The sequence below is a fragment of the Drosophila obscura genome, unplaced genomic scaffold (assembly GCF_018151105.1).
Source record: "Drosophila obscura isolate BZ-5 IFL unplaced genomic scaffold, ASM1815110v1 contig_30, whole genome shotgun sequence".
NCBI lineage: Eukaryota > Metazoa > Arthropoda > Insecta > Diptera > Drosophilidae > Drosophila > Drosophila obscura.
The window spans coordinates 673101-689885 of NW_024542818.1; the positions used below are offsets into that span (position 1 = coordinate 673101).

Here is a 16785-nt window from a genome sequence, read left to right on the forward strand (position 1 = left end):
GAGGGGACTGGCAATGGACAAGTCGTCGTGCAACCGTAACCACTGTTAGTGGTTGCTATACTTCCTCTCCTCCACAGACACACCCACTTCCTCGGTTCCCTATTCTATCTGCCATCTCTCGCATCTGTAGTTTGGGGCTTCTGTTAAACCCCAATCTCCACCGCCAATGCGTAAACCGCTAAGTGCTTCCCTTTGTTGCGTTTTATCCTTGTTCGCGTTGACGTTCTCCTTCTCCTTCCTGTTGCTGCTGCTGGGGCTGCTGGGGCTGCTGGGGTTAACGGAATTTTGCTATTATTGCCGCTGGCATTGAACAACACTGACTGACACTGTGTTTAGTGTTGGGCAGAACAGAACCGAATAGAGCAACACAGGCTGTAGCTGTAGCTCTTTTCCCACTTTCTATCTACAGAGAATTTCTAAACTCTTTTTCCCTCTTTCTTTATGCTGAGTATTTTCATCTTTTTTCCACGGTTTTGTTGAGAGAGTGTAACGCTGCGTGCTGACGACTCCACCACATGAAACGTGCTCCGCATAAATCGTTTACTACTTGTAAAGGGGAGAAGGCGATTTCGATGATTAGGGGTTAGAAGATTGCGAGGGGTTTGTCATACGAATTGAGGGGCTGCTGTGTACTTTGACCCTCTCTCTGGCAGTGGACTCCTCATTAATGCTCCCCTTTTTCGGATTGCTCGTTGGTCTCATTGCTGCATTGCATTACCAAAAGATTGTTCTTTGTCTGAGAGATTTGATATAGTAGTACGCATAGTACGTCGTTTCCATTCCGCTCCCCATCATATCATCATATCCATGAAAAAGGGTGAGAAATGGCTAACAATCTGTGGCGCCTTAATCCTGATTTAGTTGTGGGGACAATTGTCCGCTTTGGAGTTTATCTTTTAATGGAAAGTCTAGTTTATGTTCTTTATGTGTGTGTGCGGGGCTTTCTATTTGTATTCCAATGGGGTTTCTATTGTGTTTTTACTTTAATTTTGTATACAAATATGTGGCTTTTAGAAATATCTATGGTTAGTAGAAATATCTATGAATGGTAGTAATATCTATGGATAGTAGATATATTTTCATAGCAGATATGGAAATATATTTAAAGATATCTTTGTTCTAGTATGTCCTTATACTCTTCCATCTCTCGGATATATTTTGGTATCTGTTTGTATTTATCTTTAAAATGTTCCTTATCTTGTATTCCATAAATAGATATATAATCTATAAATCTATAATCGGGAATTCTGTTCCAAATTCCCTGTCACAAATCACTCCTTGTATCTTTCTACTGTCCACACAACACATTTCTAAGATACTTACATTGCCAATGCCATTTCCCATAGCATTTTCTTCCCCCTTTGTGTGTGGTGGATTACTTGGAGCCATTCGAAGCCAATGTCAAATTCTATGACAGAAAACTCTATCGTGTGTGGTTGTGTGTGTGTGTGTGTCTGTGTCATAATCAGGATGCAGTCACATCCCAATCGCAGTAGCAGTGGCAGTCACACACGTTGGCTCCCCCCCTTTTTATTTGACATGCACTTAGCGATTGGACGAGTGGCAGTAAAGGCAGTAGTGGAGTTGATAGTGGATTTCCATTCCTATTTATACTGCCACTCCGCATTCCACACTCCACACTCCATTCCCAGCAGCAGCAGCATCTTCTTTTTGGGGGTAGCAGGAGGAGAGAAGCACACATGCCACATGCGAAATGTATTATTAACTCTCGGCAATGCCTTGCTCTGACACATCCATTGATATGCGCACACACATTTTGTGACTGTGTCGCATGTGTTGCCACTACCAATGTGAAATGGTGCCACACACAAATACACATAAAAAGGGAACACACACACACACACACACAGATACAGATGCAGATGCAGGATGTACAGTTGTTGTAAAATGCATAAAAAGAGTGCTTAGCATATTAAAAACATCGCCCGAAAAACCATCTCCAGCTGCAGCTGCAACTGCAGCTGTGTCTGTCCCCTTTACGGGTGGGAAAAAAAGGGGAGGGTGTGGAGGATACATACGTGCTCCATCGTGAAAAGTGGGAAAACTCTTTGACTGGTTATCTGTGATGTTCGAAAAAAAAAAAAACAGAAGAGGAATGTAGAAAAGAAAAATATCAAAAATAAAATTTTAAAATAAGTAAAAGAAGAAAAAAGAAGGAAAACTTCTGAGAAGCCATCGCACATGCCACATTTGTAACATTTTAGGCAACATTTTGATTTATACGCAAGAGGCACAAACACACACACACACTCTAGCTCTCGCTCACACAGATACAGATGCAGTTACAGCTAGACACTCACACAGATACTCGGTACTCGTGTGGTTTTGCGCCTAATGCATATGCAGCGTATTTTGCATACTTTTCTAATAATTCATCTTCGTGTTTTTCGTGGCTCGTCTTTTGGCTGCTGCTGCTGCTGCTGCTGCTTTCCTTCTCTCGATGCATCCATCCTTTGGCTGCTTTGCCTCCTTTGGCACACTCCCCCCCGGACAGCACCCGCTTATCGCCTTTGCTCTCCTTTTTTGGCGCAACTTTTGCTTGCCTCAGCTTTCGCGTCTGTGCTGCCATTACCAATTTTTGCATATCTCTGTTTGTGCAGCAGCGAAACCCTTACCCCTTCCACATGTGTGTGTGCGGTGAGTGGAGGGTGGGGAGCTACATTTTGGAAAATTGGAAAATAGTTTTCCCCGTTTGCTTCTCTTTCTGTTCTGTTCTTTTTTTTTTTCGTTTCTTTTTATCGACTTATTGTGTTTGATGGGGAAATGTGCTTTGTCTGTCTGTGCCACGCCCCATGCCACATCCCACATTTATCAGTGCCCGATGGAAAAGGGAAAAGCGGGGAACGGGGAGGGAGTTGCAAAAGAGTCCATTGGCATTTGGAGATATGTTGCAAACGAGTCCCGGGAATGTTGTAAGTGCGTCGAAAGGGTTGTGGGCGTAGTTGCCCAGGGCTTGGATTGGTTTGGGAGGTGGAAAGTTTGTCACATGAAAGTTTTCTTAAAATATTTGCAAAAAGGAGTCGGATAATGATTTATAACGAATTTTATGTGTGTGTCTGGTGGAGGGAGTGGGAAAGAGAGAAAGCAGATACTGATGAGGAAAATGCTTGAAATTTATTTAAATTATATATATTTATCGATCTATCTATTCAGCTATCTATGTGTTTATTTTTCGATCAATCTGTATATGCATCGATTTTGTGATTTATTTATGACCATTTCTGATTCTCTCTTAGCTTTCAATTGCTTTATTTGCATTCTCTGCAAACATATCTCACATTTCTGTCAAATCGTAGAAGATGTGCCTCTTGCTGCTGCTGCTGCTGCTGCTGCTGCTGCTACTGCTGCAGTTGCAGGCTGCAGCTGCTACCCGTTTTATGGTATGGCTTTGAATGGCTAACCTAACCTCTTTCGACTGGGTCCAAGCATTTCATATTCAAGATGGTTCTGTCTTTCCTTCTGTCTCATCCTGAGGGCTCGTTTCCTGTCTCGTCGTCGTCATCGTCATCGTCGTCTGCATCCTTCAGCCCCAAAAGCCTCCTCTGTCGTAAGTAGTTTCCCTCGCATTTCCCAATGGCATTTCCCGCACACTCGAACTTTTGGGCATTCGATGCATTCGGCATTCGGTGCCGTCCTGCCGTCCTGCTGCCGTCTAAGGACTATTGATAGCTGCGACTGCCAGGCTACTTTGGCAGCTGGCTTACTGCGAGTAGTGCTGCTCCTGCTCCTGCTCCCTCTCCTTGTCGCTAACCTTTGCTCTTTACTCCTTTATCCTACAGCTCTCAGACTGGAAAAGTATTTACGTTAAATTGAACTTTTGTGTTTGAATTTTCGTGCGGCAAAAACTTCACTTCACTTCACATTGCGGCTTGTGCTTGTCGTCTGACTGCAGCACTCGTCCCCTTTTTCATGATCCTCCATTTCGGGATTTGCATTTCCATTCCGCTTTCCCCCTCTCATTCCTGTATCCAGAGAGTGTCGACATTTTCTCGACGTTAAGCTATTTTTATTAGAATTCTCCCAAATCCTTCAAAGAAGAAAACCAACGATGGAGTCGGTCGGGTCTGTCTTTGGGTTCCTTTCCTTAGGAATTTCATTGGAATAATTAAAAAATTATAAACGTTTCTGCTGCGCTCTTTTTTCTCTGTACTATTTGTGGCCCACTCTGTGGAATGACCGCATTCCAAGCCAAATTAAAAGCCAAAAATTGCACCACAAAATCCGTCCTGCCGCAACACTTCTGCTTCCCTTCTGCTTCCTGCATGCTGTGTTGCTTTTAATTTGGCAAAAAATGCTTAGAAAATAGAAGAAGAATTAAATCAACATAAATATTGCCATGCTGCCCCTGCTGCATGTTGTCTGCCTCTCTCTGTCCGTGGCAGGCACTTGGCTTTGGGTTCTGTCTCTCTGCCAGCCACTTGGCTTTGGGTTCTGTCTCTGTGGAGACTCTTCCTCGAAGAAGATGTTGGTTCTTGCTGCAGGAAATTAGTTAATGCTGCACGATGGCGAACCCCAAAGTGCAGCCAGACTGTTGGAAGACCCTCAAGGAAATGCTTTAAGACATTTATTAAAAAGGTAAAGGAAAAGTAATGATTTTCGGAATCTCAATAAAATCAAAAGAAGATATGAGCGCTCCAGTAAGAGCACATCTAAAACTCTAAAAAATTCTACTAAAAATACTCGCAAAAATAAGATGAACAATGTTTTCGAATCAAAGAACTTTAAGCTCTTCAGTGCACTTAAAAATGCTATTAAAACTCCTCCAACAGTGCACCATAAATGCTCCCGAAATGCTCCATAATTCTCGTACTGACTTGGGGCAACTCTTTTTCCTCTACTGAAATGTTCATTTCTTGCCAATATTTATCCATAAGCCAATGGCTAAAGGCTGCTGCCTGTCCCACCACTGACAATCAGTGAAATGGCCGACTTGCAGCAGCAGCAGTAGCAGCAGCAGCGGTATCTCTAAAGTGCTGTGGGTCAGACAACAGACAGACAGGAGAGCACAGGGCGTATGCTTTATATGAGGCAAGAGCATCCAGCAGCAGCGGCCATAGGAAAAGAAGGAGTTGTAGGAGAACATAAAATATAAAGCATAAGTAGATAGATGAGTGGCTGTTGCACTGCTGCTCCTGCTCCTGCTGCTGCTTCTGCTGCATCTGCTAAAGCTCTGTGTTTAGGAAGCGCCTCTGCTGCTGCCGTTGCTGCCTGCAACTCTGGAGAGTAGAAAAATCCGAAAGCCGGAAATGAAAAGTGGCATGTGTGTGAGTGCAACAGTAGAAGAAGGAGTTGGAGGAGGATGGAGCAGGCAGAATGGGTTGTGCTCCTGCCCTGGTGGCTGGGGGTGTGGCCATTTTGCAAAAGCGCAGCTGTAGCAGCAACACTTTATATCTATCTCTGTATCTGTGTGTCTGGCTTTGTATCTGTATCTCTCTGTGTTCGCTGCCCTGTATCTGTATGCATTTCTCTCTCTCTCTCTGTGTGTGTGTGTGTGTGTGTGTGTGTGCGTGTTTGTCTATGTAATGAGGGCAATTTAAGGGCCACTTGAAGCAATTCAATTCTCACACACACTCAATTCTAACGGTTGTTCCCCACTATGCCGCTATATATGTGTGTGTGTATGTGTGTGTGTCCTTCTGTCTAACGTGTGTGATGGGTGGGCTGGGGATAGGGTTAGCTGCCACAGACGGTGGCAAGTTTTTAGTGTTATTAATATGCCATGCAGTGCATATGCCCCCCCAACCCCCATATTCTCTCTCCTCTTTCACTCTCTTTATGCCATTCTTTCTTCATGTGTGTGTGTGTGTGTGTGTCTGTATGTATGTATGTTTGTTGCCACCGCCGCCATTTTGCTTGAAGTCTGCCGTTGCCGCCGCCGCCATTGCATTTACAGCAGCCGCCTCTTTTTGGGGTAGCAGCACCCAGCACCTAGCACCAGGACCAGCTGCATCCATCGAGTGGTGCTCCTCCATTGCTAGTAATATTAAGTGCCGCCTGTCCCTCTGGCCATGCCACATGATGGGGGCAAGGGGTTATTAACCCATAAATGGAATACATGTGCTTAATTTTTTTTTTTTCTTACTTTCAAATGAATAGAGAGTGAGATGGAGGGAGGTGGAGGTAGGAGGAAAAGCACTGTAATTTTCCAAGGATTAAATGCATTAATGGATTAGTCCTTGTGTTTTAGCCACAGCTGTGCTTGCTGGCCATTTTGCTTTCAAAGTTAGACATGCAAATGAGTCCGGCTAGTTGGTACTTTGTTGGCAATACAAGAATACATTTTTTAGGCAACCAAAACTTGGGATTTTAATGCGGAAAATGTGTATTACCATAAGCCAAAGAAAAAGTTGCGACAATTGTCTTTGTTTTTTACATTTATTACAATATTTAGGGTTCGATTTCGTATGGATGATTATTTGGCATTATTTATCATAGAAGAATTGAATGATTCATCATGGGCACGGGATTTCTTAATGAAAGCGGCGGATTCGCGCCTAGTGAGTGAATTTCTGGTAGAAAGATGTTTAGAAACTGCCTGAGGAATTTCTGACAGACAGTGAGCCTGTGGCTTACTCTGCCTAGGAAATGAGCTATTTTTGGGCGTCTGCGAGCGGAGGAACATAAATTCATATAATTTATAGCACGCCAAGTAAATACAATTAAAAATTAGGCTACCACCAGACAATGGAACCCACCAGCGATGTGTATGTGTGTATATTCCATGTACATGTGTTCGTTCTGCATAAGTACATACATCGTGTGTGTGTGTGTGTGTGTGTGTGCGTGTGCCTCATGTCTAATACTGAGGAGGAGGCTTTTCTTCTCTACTCAAAGTAATTTACACTAAATTACATGCGAACAAGCGGCAATGAGAAAAGCCTACAAAGAAGACTTGCCCCCACCCACCCCCCACGCCCACAACACTGTCTCTCATGTGTGTGTGTGCGTGTCACAGCAGAGCAGCCGGAAATGAAAATAATGAAGCGCGCTTTTGTGCGCACATGAGAAAAGAAATGAGCAGAAGACCCCAGCATCAGGGACCTAAAGAGACGACTAACCAACCCCCAACCCTGAGTGGGAGACCCCCCCGCGATATTGTGCGTTTTTTGTTCTAACCCTTTTTCCCCTCTTTCTTTCTTTCGTTTTTTTTTTTTTGTTTTGTTTGCTCTGCCTTGTCTTGTATCTCGTTGGCGTCGCACATTTTGCGCACGTTTTGTAAATTTGCTTTTCATTCAAATAATGCGCCAACGAAAACCTGCTCACGAAGGCAATCCACTCGACGCGCAATCCTTTTGTTAAGCAAAATTTAAAATATTCACTTTAGTTGTTAATGAAAAGTATACAAAAAAAAGGGGGGAAATTAATGCAAAGGCACAAAGGAAGAACCTTCAGGACAAAAACAATTTTTAGGGAAAGTCAAGAAAAAACCTGCCTGAAAAAGTGCACAAGAAAAAGCTTCTTCAAATCAATTCTGATTCAATTGATGAACCTTTTTGGGGCAAGGAATTAATCTTTTGATTTTTGTGATTGCTTTTTTGTTTTCTGGGCGGAGAGTTCTCGAGAATCATTAACCGTCGTTGACCTTTGACCAAACCAAAAAGCTAATAGCATTAGCCAGAAACCAACCGCTCAACAAAAAGCCGAAACTGGACTTCCTCTTTACCTGCCACAAAAGCTGCTTACCTTCAAGGACCGCAGTTAGTTGTTTTGGCGGTGGGTCCGGGGGGGTTTGGGTTTTCCCGGTTTCTGTTTAATTTCCTTTCATTTTCATTTATTTTTATCTCTCGTTGACAATTGTTTTTGTTGGTTTGCCTTTTGTCAAAAAAAGCCGATTTTTTTTCGGTATCCTTTTTAAATAAACATTAATTTTTAATGCCCAAATGACAGAGCATCCGGTCGTGTTTATCAGACAGCTAAGAATATATATATAAATATATATATGTATATATGGCAGGATCAGGATATATTTACAGGACATCACATCTCTTTATTTGCATTTTATATATTTTACGATGGATTTTTCTCATCAATTGCCAGCTGCTGTCTGCTGTTTGCGATGAACAGAAAATTTTTGTGAATTATTAAATCGGCATCAAATTTTTCGTTGACTTTTTATCGCTTTGTTGTTCATTCCACACCCATACCACATTTCTGTTCCGTTTCAGTATCCCTCTGCCTGCTGTTTTTCTCGCACTCTCTCTCTCTCTTTCTTTGTCCCTCTGGCATGTGCTGTAAATAATTTCTATCTTTTTCGTAGAAAATTTTCACTTGACTTTTTCACATTTGCTGCTGCTGGTTGCTGCTGCTACTGCTACAGCTGCAATCTGCTGATGATGGATTCTTATGCATAATGCATGCCCGACTCTGACTGATTGAAAATTCCAAAGAAAATTTATGTTTTTGTTATGACTGAGTTCTGTGCGAAGAGATGAGCAATTGGAATGACAGCTGAGTGGCAGAGAATGCGAAGCGCAAGCTGCTGCTTCAGATGTGTTCTAAAATGTAATGGAAATGAGTTCTCTTAAATCGTTTAAAATCAACAGTTGTTCGCAGCAGATGTTAGAAAATGTATGCAGTAAAAGCAGAAGGTGCTTCAATGTGGCTGCCTCTGTAATTTCTTCCAGTTATGGATTTTATAATATGAGCTAAACTTTAGTACATTCTCAAAATTGGTCAGTGTTGGTACACACGCCTTGGCGGTATCATGTTTGAAATTTCAGTTATTTTAGATCATGATCTAAATTTTAGAACGTGTTTAGAAATTTTAGTACGTGTTGAAAATTTTGCTTGAAGGTTGGGAATACTTTAAATTAAAAAGGTTTACGTTTAGATCATGACAGTTACTACATGTAGATACCCCAAATTACGTTTACCTTGAGAATTGTTGGCTATAGTTTTCCCTCGAATTTTATTTTATTTTGGTAACCAAAACTTTAACTCTAGAACTTTTAAGCGGATTCCCTGTATTAAATAGTCATTCCCACACTTCCACCTCCTCCACCTCCACCACCAATCGATTACCTTTCTAAAGTTGTATCCCCACCCAATCGATATACATGCATACATATGTATGTATGTACATATGTATATATGTATATACGTACATATCTACGTATGTACATATGACAAAAGTTGTTGGCCTCAACTGTGTTTTTTTTTTGTTCTGTTGATCCCACAAATTGTGTGTGAAATTCAAGAATTTTGTTTATTTTCCACCTCAGCAAATCTGACCCGACACGACCTCAACCCTCAGTCGTGCCGCTACCTTACCCTGACTTGCCCCTGCCTCAACTTACTGGCAGCACCTCCCTTTGCCATCTCCATCTCCCCCAAACAAAAAACTTTATGCAAACAGACAGCAGAAAAGGCAGCTTGGGGGGGCATGTCAATGATAATTGCATTGCAGTGCAGCGCCGCCCCTGTATGCCTGAAGCCCTCAAGCCCCATGCCACAACCCACGTGCCACCTGCCCATTAGCTAGATTTGTCAGACACAAAACCTGACCAAGTCATGCATTATCCTTTGGGTTTTTGCTATTCAAATATTGTTAGCTTAACCGAGTTGTCAATTCCGAGCCAATGCTCGCCCCCGCCCCCCACAGACTCCTGCCAACGCCGACTTTCCGAAAGACAAACAGTAGCCAGTAGTTGCCTCCCACAATGCATAGTTTTACTGCTGCTCCTGCTCCTACCTGGGTTCTGTTTATACAGAGGTTGGGTTTCTATTCTGTTGGATTTCCTGCTTCTTTTTTTAACTTTTTAGCTGCAGCTCCGCTCTGCTCTGCTGCTGTTTGTTGTAGCACAAAGAGAGTAGAACCAGCAGCAGAACAAACATTCATTCAATTGAATTATTTTCCAACATTGTGCAAAAAGAGTGTACGATATAAATTCAGATAAAAAGAGTGTAGTGTACTAAAGCGAGAGACATCCTCATCATCATCATCATGAAAAGTGGAAATAAACTTTTGCGATAAGGTTTTTCGCCCCATCATCTTCTCTGTCTGTCAATAATATTAAAACTTGATGAGTTTGTCGCTCAATATCGGATTATAAATGGGCCGCTCAGCTCTCTGCTAGCTCCTGGTCACGCTTTTTCGTGTCCTGTTTAGAGCCAGTCCATCCTGTGGGCTATTGTTGTGTGAGCGAGCGGAAACTGGCCACACTGTCTGTGCCTTTGTGACACGTTTTATCAACACTTCCCGTCATTTGGCTTGTGGCATTGGCACCCATCATCATCATCATCATCTCATCTGAACTCGGAACTTCTCTCACTTTGTGGATTGTTGATTTTTCAACATGTGTGTTGAGAGGTGGGTGAAAAAGGTCACATTACCTTTGGAAGGAGATGGTGAAAATGGGGAACACACATGGTTAGGTTTATTCTCTACCTCCCCCCTGCATGTCAATATTAGAAGATAGCTAATGGGATTGAAATTGAAATTTTACGATGTACTCTCGTTCGTATTTGGTATTTATCAAAAGGTTCAAAGGGGTTTCCACAAATATTTATATGAAATATCGATATCCATCGATTCTCGGACACTGCTTGAATAATTTCCAATGGAAAATGTGGTTTTTCCACCCTCTCTGCCCCATTCAAATGCACACACTTTTTGTGTGTGTGTGTGTCAAAAGAGGGGAAAAACTTTGCTGATGACCCAAAACACCCAACACTCAAAGGAAATCACATAATTGGCTGCCTGGCCTGCTGCTGTCTGCCCACCGTCCTGCCCCTGGTCTTCATCATTGAAATAAGGGAAAAACTGATTGGTTTTCCACTCACGTTCTTAGGAATATTTTCCCTTTTTGGGTAGCATCAATTAAAACACACAAATTTCCACCTCTAATTTGCAAGGAAAAGTTTGACAGACAGTTACACGTTTTTTTTTTTTTTAATTGTAAAGAAAAGCTTTTGCCTAACAAGCTGCGGCGCAGCAAAGACATTTTATTTCTCTCTCAGCCCGCTCCCAGGACTCGTTTGAAGACATTGGGCGCCAGTCAAGTCATAAAAACAGGCGTCATCGTCAACTGTAGCTGTGCCTCTCTGTGTATCTCAGTATCTGCCAACTGTATCTGTATCTGTAGCCTCTGTATCTATATCTCTTTATACTGTGTATCTTTCTGCGGCTGTCACTGCTGTTTCTGTTTCTGTTGCTGTTTGTTTGTGTGTGTGTGGAAAACCATTCTGTTCTTGAGTTATATGCCAATTGGCAGTTCGCTTTCCATTTGGCCACATAAATTCTTTCCCGTTTTCCATACTGGCTCCCTCTCCTGCTCCTGCAATCCCTTCCACACACACACACACACACACACACGCATCGTATGTGCGGCGTTACTTGTACAGCAACAAAATAAAGTAACCAGATGTTTGTCCGTCCGACTGTTTCGCCTTCTGATTCTGTTTCTGTCTCTGGCCATGAAAGTTTAATGATTCCACGAGTTTTCCTTTTCCGCTGCTGTCAACGACAGGACAGGATTTTCTTTCTTTTTTTTCTTACTTTTTTTTTTTTTGGGTAGGATTCTCTTTTAATGTTGTCGCTTATGATGCAAAATTGTTGCTGATTCGCTTGATTTTTATTTGCTTTTTATGCGTAAATATGTATCCTTCAACTGTGGTCTCTGGCACTTGAAGATACATTTTTGGATGGCATAAAAGTTGATTTTTCCAGGGAAATTTAAGCAATTGAGGAGAGAACTTTTCTTGTTGGGTTTCTGCCGAATTTTGAAGTATTTCTGTTGGCCATTTTTTTAAGATTAATTTATTATTTTGAGCAGAAGTTCAATTTCATTCCTTACTTTTTACTAATGAAACATTTCTCTCTTCTTTTCTCTCTTTTCAGGTAAGTAGCAAAGAAATACCCAACGAGTAGAAGATACATTCATGCCAATGATAAACCATCTTAAATTAGAGATATATTTCTGTGTCTCATGCTCCTGCAACTATAATCTGTACAGTAAAAAGTTCAATTTATTTCCTAAAAAATCAAGAGTTATATTTTCCATTAGCTGAATCCTTTAAACATACCTTGGCACGCAATTTCTTGATATATTTACAACGCCATAAATCTGTGTGCATAAAAACCATACGGATAATATTTTTCCACCTGTCTGTTGCATATTTAAGGCTTAAAAATGTACACTTTTACCTGTGTGTGTGCGTGTGTTTTGTGGTGTGTCTTTCTGTTTTAGTGTCCTGGCGATGTCCAGGGGCTGGGTACATTATCCATTAAACCAAAACTGCCGACCGCACATTTGTCAAAGCTAATTGCCAGAGCGAAGGCCCCATTGCAGCTGACACACGCACCTTTGCCACCCCCCTTCCGTTCTACACAGTAACACAGTAACAGGAGGAGGATGCCACAGAACCAGTGCCTGTATGTGTTGCTGCTGCTGCTGCCTCAGCAGGATACCAACACCCACACACACACACACACACACACACAGAAGATACAGATACGCATGGGCATTCGTTCTGAATGGCATGTTTGGATCTTTAATGGCCACAACGCCTGCCTGCACCATGGTCGGTCGCATCTCCTGTGGCGAGATATTTTTCGGTTTGAGATTTTTGTCTGTGGCAGAATTTTCCTCATCATTTTTCCCAAAGCACCCGAAACACACACACACACGTTCTATTGATTTCCTTTGAAACTTGTTGAGATGGTGAGCTGAGAGGTCCGTGGTCCCCCTTCCTTACCTCCTTCCTTCCTTCCCTCCCACTGGCTGCATGTAATTTCATGTATTTTTAATGCAGGCCATGAAAATATATACGAGTATCAGGGCCGAGAGGCATTTGGCAAAATTAATCATGTTTAAAGGTTTCTCTCTCTCTCTCTCTCTGTCTTTTTCTACCTTTTCGAGCCTTTTGAGGCACACACACAAATCCACAACCGAAAGCCATTTGTTAGGAGGCAACTAGTTAGTGGCTCGCTCCATCCAATCCACACAAGTGGAACCTACTCCATCCCTCTTGTATGCGTGCGGCACACGACTAATAGTTTTTCCTCCTTTTTTGGGGGGATTTTCGGTACTGTGCTAAATCCTTGGGGCTGCTGGCAAGTGCGATTTTGCAAACTTTGCTTCTGGATATTTTTCATTGGCCACTCACACGCGCACCAATTCCCGGAAAACCCTTTTTGCTCTCCTCCTTGATGATGATGCTGGTTTCTGCTGCTGCTGGTAGTCTGTCCTGCTTGCTGGTCCTCTCTCTCTCATGATTTAGCTGTGTGGCTTCATTGTCGTCCTGGTGGCTTGTCTCTCTGCCTTAAGCAACAATGTCACCATTTTTCGGGGTAATCCTGCCTGCCTTCCCTCCCGCTTTCCTGGAAACATGAAAATTAGAGATTGGTGAAATTGCACGAAATGAGTTTATAGCATCAGGATGAGGTTTTTGGGTGTTCTCTTTGCTATGCGTAGCCCCTAAACATATTTACATGTCCTTCCAGGTGTGTCCTCCGAGTGTGGTGCATGTGTGTGTGTCCTGTCCACAGGATTCTTTACATGCGTAATGATCGAAACGCTACTGCGGCTAACAGTGGCTTAGATTTTGGAAGGGGATTTTCGTAGAAGAGTACATGTGTGTGGGTTCTGTGGGTTGTGTGGGTTGTGTGGGTTTTTGTGTGGTACAAGCATAATCTTGGGCCTTGCTTTTCGGTGTTTTCACTAGAATATCTCCTGGATACAGGTTTTGTGGGGATTTTTTTTTGGATGAATGGGAACTGAACTGGAGTTCCGTCCTTCCTTCTAAAATCAGGTTAATTGGTAATAGGTCATCTCTGACTTAATTTTCATATGGCGTCTTTATAGTTGTTGGGTTTTCTCTGGTTCTATCTACTGGCTTCTAACATTTTCCCTCGTTTCATCTCTGAACGATAGGTTTATACGATTCTAACGATTAATTCATAAGATTCTATCGGATTTTTATATGTTTCAATTGATTCTCAATAAAATTATGCTGATTCTTGAACATATCTATGGATTAGACGTTTTTAAGGGTGCTTTATGGGATCTCTATCGATCTTTTGATGTTTTTTATCGATTTTTAAATTTCTTTAGACGATTCTCCGTGGTTTTTGTAATGTAATGGATTGATCTATCCCATATTCAAGGGTTCTCAAATAAGGGTATCTTATGTTGAGTCTAATTCTATGACTTATTTTCATTCCTGCTATGTTTCCTGCAAAAAAATGAGAGTGTATTCCAAGGTTATACCTATTCCATATCTATTCCTTTCTCATAATCTATTCGCTTCTCCTATCTATTCGCTTATTCTTTTCCAAATCTCTTCTCAAATAATTTAAGGCATAAATCAAGTTCTCTCCCTCTCAAATATTTATTGCTCAAAAACTTTGGTCTAACTTTTTTGTTTTACATAAATACCACCCCCCGTAGTTTTTTTTTTCTCACCTTTTAGCGTCGAGACGGAACACGAGACCGATCCCCTGTCGACTAAGCCACTGGCCAAAACAGTTAGGAGACCCTGGAAAAAAAAATAACGAAACGAAACCACCTCCGGACGTAATAACAAAGCCTCTTGTCAGTATGTGTGTGTGTGGGTGTGTGGGTGTGTGAGTGTGTCTGTGGTGTTGTTGCAACCCACATATGTGCGTGCGTGCCTCACTCTCTACCTCTCTCTCCCTATCTCTCCTTCTCTCGCTGTGTTTAACCTTGATGATGGTACCACTAGAAGAGGCGCCACTCGTGTATGGGGTGGGGGGTAGTTGTGGCAGAGGAGGAGGCTTATAAAACGCGTCGTTTCGTCGTCTATGGGGCTACTTGTCAAGCGGTTGGTGGGTTGAGTGGGGTCGGTGATGTGTGGGTGAGGCAGGTCTTGTGGCTACGTCTATAGGCAGCAATTTTAGCAAATGCTTAGAGGGGGAGGGGGGCACACACACAACCCATGGCCTTCATCGCCCCAGCTCTGCCTCCCCCCGAAATGTGTGTGTGTGTGTGTGAAATGAGGGTTCTCTTTTGCCTAAAACCATAACCTCAGAGGCATAAGGACTTGAAGCTTACTGATTTGCACATGATACAGGAAGAGGATAAAGGAAGAAATGCCACAGGGGATATACGAAGAGAGCGCCAGAGATGGCAGGAAAAAGAGTAAAGATCCGCCCCCCCTCCCGCATAAACGTTTCACAAAAGAGGATTCTGCGACCCACCAAATGACCATAAACATTGCATGCGCTTAGGTCCAGCAAAAAAAAAAAAAATCAAAAAAAAAAAAGTATCTGCAAACTGCAGAAAAGTATCTTTTGGTTCTGTTCTGTTCCTTTTTGTTTGTTGTTCTTCTTCTTCGTGTTTTCTATCTGCAATTCAAAGCGCATAAAAAACTCTCGACGACAAATCCAGATTTCTTTCTCAAAAGAGAGCGAGAGAGCTGGGTAGAGGCTCTGGGCTCTGGGCTTTGCTCGTGGCTAAGTCTTCCTATGGTACCCACCTGCTCTCCCAGGCCCCTCCCCCCTCCACCTGCCTCCCTATGTGACTTGTCAAGCAGCATTCCATTTTAGTTTTGCTTAAGTTTTTGTTGTTTTCTTTTTTTGCAGTCAGGTTTTAAAGCTAGAAAGAAAAAAAAAAACGTAGTAGATGCTTGCAAAAAAAATAAAACCAAATTCCCATCTTTGGTCACTGGAGGGGATGGATGCTCGAAACTATTTGCACACTCCACTCCTCCTCATCATCTACCCATCCGTGACGGTCTGTCTTTATTTCTTATTCGGTCTCTTTCGCTCGCACGCTCGCTCGCTCTTGCTCTGACTGTCTGTCTGTCTGGCGAGAGGGATTTGTGAGTGTGTTTGTGCTCACTCTTTACGGTACTTTTGTCAGTCGAACGGCCTTCGCTGGCATTTGGCAGGCTACAACAAAAAAAAAAAAGAAACAGAAACAAAAAACAAAAGCAACAGCAGCAAAAAGTTGTTTGCCTTTGGCCTCACTCCCACGTTCGGTCGATGTCGTCTCGGGCTTTGGTCTCTGGCTCTGGCTCTGGCTCCGGCTCTCTCTCGCTATCTCTCTCTCTAGTGATCTCCCTGCTGTGTGGTTGTGTAATACTCCGGTACTCTGTGCAGAGTTGGCCCAAGGGTATATTTATGTTGCTCATTCGAAATATTCTGGATGCGGAATGCCTTACTAAGATGATCTGAACTTAAGATCTCGAGAACTAGAGCCATGCAAATTACAAATTAGCTTTCTGGGTGTCAAAGGTATATTCTATTTATGTTTATAATATTCTTTGGCTTGTCTCTTGATTTGTAATCCAGTAAAAGCTGCCGTATTCATAATTATAAATATAATTATGAAATTTGGGAATCTTATTGGGATGTTTATTGTTTATTAATCATCCCAATAGCACTAAAATCTGATAATTATTGGTGTCTAAAGGTAAAGGTATATCATTTCTATCAACTTTCACCTTTTTAAAAGCCACAAAACATGTTACATTTTTTTTAACATTCCCAAAGAAATACCCACCGAATAGAGGGTATTCCTTAGTCGTATCGTATTCAGACCATTAGGCATCTTTAGCTCTTTTAGTGGCTGTTATTATTGCTATTGCTGTTTCTTTGTATTTTTTCTACTCGTTAGTAACATTTTCGTGTTTGGGGTCAGTTTCGTTTCGTTGGGCTTTCAGTCCTTTGTCCCTTGGATTAGTTTTTGCCTTTGCAAACTTTCTTTTTGGCGTTTTCTTATCCCAGACACAGACACCCCTGCCCCATGCCCCATGCCCCCTGCCTCTTTGTGTCCCTTACACGCACATTAATTTTTGGCA

General features: G+C 42.3%; 1 protein-coding gene across 21 annotated transcripts in view; it reads left to right on the forward strand.

Moving 5' to 3' along the window:
* LOC111073978 (protein alan shepard) overlaps positions 1-16785 on the forward strand; it is a 147832-nt gene that overhangs the window by 16328 nt on the left and 114719 nt on the right. The gene's annotated exons all lie outside the window — the stretch shown is intronic.